At 40.6% G+C, this 6,433-nt stretch overlaps 1 pseudogene; it reads left to right on the forward strand.

Annotated features, from left to right (window-relative positions):
• Positions 1-767: 767 nt before the first annotated feature.
• Positions 768-1,344, forward strand: LOC123325310 (annotated as a pseudogene).
• The last annotated feature ends 5,089 nt before the right edge of the window (positions 1,345-6,433 follow it).

A 6,433-nucleotide genomic window follows, 5' to 3' on the forward strand; every position in this document is an offset into this window, starting at 1 on the left:
CACCCAGGCACCCCCGGTCTTTCTGTGACCCCAAGGGTCCTGAGACCACACTTTCCCAGTGAGTGTTCCACCCCCCGCTTAGCCACTGGAGCGACGGCCCTCAGCAAAGCCGACTTCTAAAAGTTCTGATTTTGTGCTCCACTTCTCTATCCCTTGCCAGTAGCAGCTGATGGAGGCCCCCTCCCCCGCCATCTATCTTCCCAAATATCACCTTGGATTCACTTCTCCACATGTCCTACCTTCCAGAAAGTGGCCACTTTTCTGTTCAGTGAGTTGCTGCTATTCTCTTTGATCTCCTGTTGAGTTCATAGGTGTTCAGAATGGTTTGATCCCGATCTAGCTGAATTCCTAGGACCAGACAAAATTTAGATCTCCTACTCCTCCACCATCTTGCTCCTCCCCTGCAATCTATCTTATTTAGTGAATGGTTTATTATGGGACTCAGTCGGTTTTCTTAATTAAGTTATTGTCTTCATTGTTGATTTCAACTGTTCTTTGTATATTTAGAACACAATTGTTTTTCACATGTATCTTTTGGAAAGAGATCCTTTTTTTCAAGATTTTCTAAGTCTGGAGCTTGCTGTTTATTTTTGAGTTTTTTGAGATCATAAGATTTTCATTTTAATAAATTGCAGCTTATCAATTTTTTTATAAATAATTTATGCCTCGGGATTGGAGCCAGCCTGGCTTGTGAGCTCTGCTGAGGAGCCGGAGGTGGGGCCGCAGTTACCTCCATATCTGCCCCTGGTCCCTGACCCCTCAGAGGCATGGTGTGAGGGGCAAAATTGAAACAGCCCAGGGAGATTGAGGCCAGGCTGTGGAGCCCTGGCTCCCCAAAGTGGTGGTGCTGCACCCCTCTGCCCGGCCCCTCTCTGGCCTCAGGCACTCAGACACCGAGCCACCACCTCTTCTCCAGAGCAGACCCCACCACTGACTCTGCAGCACCCCACCGCACCCCACAACGAGCCGTGCCTTCCAACACTAGAACAAATTTTTCAGAACATAAAACAAGAATATAATCCTTATTAGAGGTGGAGACATTTAGAAGTTATTCTGAATCAGAGTGAAGCTTGTCCTTCGGAAAGTCAGCATCATTCCTCAGCACTCAGAGCCCCTAGTTCTCCAGGTTCCTCCTGGATGAAGAAGGACCAGCCCTCTTTTACCCTCCGACAAGTCAGAATAATATGTGAGCATCTCTTAAAAGACTATGAAGATAAAATTCGGGAGGAGTATGAGCAAATCCTCAATACCAAACTAGCAGAACAATATGAACCTCTTGTGAAATGCACACATGATCAGATTATGTGACGATATGGGACAAGGACAACAAGCTATGTGTCCTGAAGCTTTCTTGCATATCTGGGTACCAGGTTTGACCTCAAGAGATGGCTGCTGTACACTTTTTGCAACTGGTTTGTTATCACATTTCAGCTCCAACTTTGCATCCTGAGAACACGTAAACATTTCTGCAGGTCCACTTTATACAACTTGAAAGACCTTAAAACTTTCTGGTTGCCACAAGCATATCTTTCTTTTCTGCTCATCGAATAAAAAGCTGTGCCCTACTGTGATAGATTTTCCAAACAAAAATACCTGGAGCAGCAGTTTAGCAAAATATGCCCTCAGTGGTACTCAACAAATGGGATTTCCCCAAGCACGGTTCTGTAAGAAGTGTGTGTGACTGTGTGTGTATATGTTTGTGTGTGTGTGTATTTTAAGTTATTATTTATATTGTGCAAATATTTTTTTTGGTCTTGGGGGTTCTGGCTGTGAATTTGATGCACGACAATTAAGGTTAAAAACATTTGCTTGGTCTACAGAAGATCATTAATGTTTTGTGACCATATAAGTTGTCACGGTGGATTGTTTTATGTTGTAGGTGTTATTGTTAAATACAGGGACTGTTTCCAGGCACAGAATATGAATCATAAATTAGGATGGACATTAGGGGTGATTATGAGGATGTAGCAAAAGTCTGTGGTCCTAGGTCTACAAATGCGTGGTGAGGAATTAGGACAAACTGGAGACGGGCTGTTTGACACATGGACTCTGCCTAGCCGTGTGGAAAAATACTTTGATTCCAAGCCTTCAAATACCCATGTGGAGTCTGTGCTCACCTCATTCACACAGAGAGCTCCTGGACACAGAACCGATAAAAAGAAAAGGTCTCCCTGCAGCAGGAGCATCAGGGTTTGCTTGGGAGCATGACACAGGTGAGTGTGGGGCTGGGCCAGCCCCTGGTGGCACTGCTACTTAGGAGGAGCCCCTCTGCCTTTGTATCAGTTATTAAAAACAGAATTTGGACCCTTTGGTCAGGCTCCCCCAAATTCTTCTAAGAAGTGAGCATGTTCAAGTGCTTGAGCTTTTTTAGGCAACCCCCTGCCCAAAGTTGCTTACGGACTGTTCTTCACCTTGTTTCCAAGGCTGTGCAACAGAAAGTAGCCTCTGTTTTGAGGAGGTGGAAGTTAAGTATACATTTATTTTTGACTGTGACTTGTTCAGGACCCCATCTTACAAAATACCTTGTTTCCTTTATTATTGTTTCTGGAAAGGAAAGTTCTATTAAAATTGTCCTAGTTTGAATAGAGAACAGTTTTATTAATTAGGGCTTATTTTGAAAAATTCTGAGTTGAATTCAAGTGTATGCCTGTACCTTCCAAAGTAAGGTAATATTCAGAGACAGTGCTCTTATCACATGGCTTAGAGAAATTCTGGAATATTCTTATTCAAAGATTCCTTATTAATGAATGTCTTTGACTTAAATTTAACCAAAAAGTGCAACATTATTCTTTGTACGTTTTTATTATATACTGTTAACAAGCTTAGTTGCAAACAAATAAAATACTTAAGCTATTTGTTAGAATAACAGTAAGAATTTAGGCCTCGGGACCTATGGCTGTCATTGGTGAAGCGCATGATACTTGATCTCAGGGTTGTAAGTTTGAGCCCCATGTTTGGTGTAGAGATTTCTCTAAAAAAAATCTTTAAAAAATAATTTATGTGTTCGTATTGTATCTAATGTTCATTTTCACACTCAACATCATCTAGGTTTCTCCGATGTTATCATCTACACACTTGGTAGTTTTACATTTTACATTTAGATCTACAGTGCATTTTGAGTTAATTTTGGTGAAGGCTATAAAGTGTTTTTCTAGATTTATTTAATTAATTTCTTTATTTACATCAGGATGTCCAGTTGTTCCAGTGTCATTTTTTTTCTTTTTTTTTTTGGATGGGCCTATATAACTCCGAGGAAGTGTAGACCAGTTATGGTTCCTACTGTGGTCTCAGGCCCTCCCCAGCCTTGCTGCAGGACAAGATTTGTCCTTTGTGTCATCCTGGTGCCTGTCCTTAATTTACTGATTCATTCTGAGACCCACAGCACTGGTGTTTTAATCCTGTTTCTGTCACTAACCATGTGATTTTGGCCAAGCCACTTTATCTTTCTGGGCTTCAGTTTCTTTTTCTGTAAGAACAAAACAAAGATTGGACTAGGTCCTCTAAAATCCTCTCCCTGGGACTAGAGTGTCACATATTGACTCCAAGCCTTCCTGTAACAGGCTAAGACTTAGCTGGGGAGGGTTGTTTATTTGAAAATAAAAATGCCTGATCTAGAAGACAAATACTTTGTCATCAGCTTGTCTTATATTTCACTTTTCATTGGATAAAAACAAAACAAAACAAACAAAGAAACTTGTCATTTCTAGTGAAATAGACATTTACATTCCTGTTCAGAGAAAAAAAGAAAAAGGCCACCTCAACTAACAAATGTTTTTACAGTGTATATTCACTTAAAGCAGTACAGAGTGGATTAACATTGGCTGTTGTATTTATATTATTAAAAGCTATGTATATATGTATCAGCTTGGACTTGTTTTTCAGTTTCTCCAGTATATCATCAAAAAAAGTTGTAAAGGAAGTCCCAGAGGAGATTCAAGAAGTGGTTTAAATAAACTTTCTGCTAGCTTTCCTTATCATGAGGGAAAAAGAGAATCTCGCGTCTAGACTAGATTGAACCCGTCTTCTGTCCTACGAAATGGAGGCATTCCTAGAGATGTATCAACTACCAAAACTGAACCAGGATGAAATGGAAAACCTGAACAGACCTATAACCACTAAGGAAATTGAAGCAGTCATCAAAAATCTCCCAAAAAACAAAAGCCCATGGCCAGATGGCTTCCCAGGGGAATTCTACCAAACATTTCAAGAAGAATTAATACCTATTCTTCTGAAACTGTTCCAAAACAGAGTAATGGAAGGAAAACGTCCAAACTCATTTTATTAGGCCGCATTACCTTGATCCCAAAACCAGACAAAGACCCCATCAAAAAGGAGAATTACAGACCAATATCCCTGATGAACATGGATGCAAAAATTCTCACCAAAATACTAGCCAATAGGATCCAACAGTCCATTAAAAAGATTATTCACCACGACCACGTGGGATTTATCCCTGGGCTGCAAGGTTGGTTCAACATCCGCAAATCAATCAATGTGATACAATACATTAACAAAAGAAAGAACAAGAATCATATGATCCTCTCAATAGATGCAGAAAAAGCATTTGACAAAGTACAGCATCCTTTCTTGATCAAAACTCTTCAGAGTATAGGCATAGAGGGTACATACCTCAATATCATAAAAGCCATCTATGAAAAACCTACAGCGAATATCATTCTCAATGGGGAAAAACTGAGAGCTTTCCCCCTAAGGTCAGGAACGCGGCAGGGATGTCCACTATCACCACTGCTATTCAACATAGTATTGGAAGTCCTAGCCACAGCAATCAGACAACAAAAAGAAATCAAAGGCATCCAAATTGGCAAAGAAGAAGTCAAACTCTCACTCTTTGCAGATGAAATGATACTTTATGTGGAAAACCCAAAAGACTCCACCCCAGAACTGCTAGAACTCATACAGGAATTCAGTCAAGTGGCAGGATATAAAATCAATGCACAGAAGTCAGTGGCATTCCTATACACCAACAACAAGACAGAAGAAAGAGAAATTAAGGAGTCGATCCCATTTACAATTGCACCCAAAACCATAAGATACATAGGAATAAATCTCACCAAAGAGAAAAATGATCTGTACTCAGAAAACTATAAAATACTCATGAAAGAAATTGAGGAAGACACAAAGAAATGGAAAAACGTTCCATGCTCATGGATTGGAAGAACAAATATTGTGAAGATGTCAATGCTACCTAGAGCAATCTACATATTCAATGCAAACCCCATCAAAATACCATCCACTTTTCTCAAAGAAATGGATCAAATAATCCTAAAATTTGTATGGAACCAGAAAAGACCCCGCATAGCCAGTGGAATGTTGAAAAATAAAAGCAAAGCTGGAGGCATCACAATTCCGGACTTCCAGCTCTATTACAAAGCTGTCATCATCAAGACAGCATGGTACTGGCACAAAAACAGACACATAGATCAATGGAACAGAATAGAGAGCCCAGAAATGGACCCTCAACTCTATGGTCAACTCATCTTTGACAAAGCAGGAAAGAATGTCCAATGGAACAAAGACAGTCTCTTCAACAAATGGTGTTGGGAAAATTGGACAGCCACATGCAGAAGAATGAAACTGGACCATTTCCTTACACCACACACAAAAATAGACTCCAAATGGTTGAAAGGCCTCAATGTGAGACAGGAGTCCATCCAAATCCTAAAGGAGAACACAGGCAGCAACCTCTTTGACCTCAGCCGAAGCAACTTCTTCCTAGAAACATCGCCAAAGGCCAGGGAAGCAAGGGCAAAAATGAACTCTTGGGACTTCATCAAGATAAAAAGCTTTTGCAAAGCAAAGGAAACAGTCAACAAAACCAAAAGACAACCGACAGAATGGGAGAAGATATTTGCAAATGACATATCAGATAAAGGGCTAGTATCCAAAATCTATAAAGAACTCATCAAACTCAACACCCAAAGAACAAAGAATCCAATCAAGAAATGGGCAGAAGACATGAACAGACATTTTTCCAAAGAAGACATCCAAATGGCCAACAGACCAATGGAAAAGTGCACAATATCACTCGGCATCAGGGAAATCCAAATCAAAACCGCAATGAGATCCCACCTCACACCAGTCAGAATGGTTAAAATTAACAAATCAGGAAACGACAGATGTTGGCGGGGATGCGGAGAAAGGGGAACCCTCCTACACTGCTGGTGGGAATGCAAGCTGGTGCAGCCACTCTGGAAAACAGTATGGAGGTTCCTCAAAAAGTTGAAAATAGAGCTACCATATGATCCAGCAATTGCACTACTGGGTATTTACCCCAAAGATACAAAAGTAGGGATCCGAAGGGGTACGTGCACCCTAATGTTTATAGCAGCAATGTCCACAATAGCCAAACTGTGGAAAGAGCCAAGATGTCCATCGACAGATGAATGGATAAAGAAGATGTGGTATATATATA

Source organism: Neomonachus schauinslandi, chromosome 7 (genome assembly GCF_002201575.2).
Source record: "Neomonachus schauinslandi chromosome 7, ASM220157v2, whole genome shotgun sequence".
Lineage (NCBI taxonomy): Eukaryota > Metazoa > Chordata > Mammalia > Carnivora > Phocidae > Neomonachus > Neomonachus schauinslandi.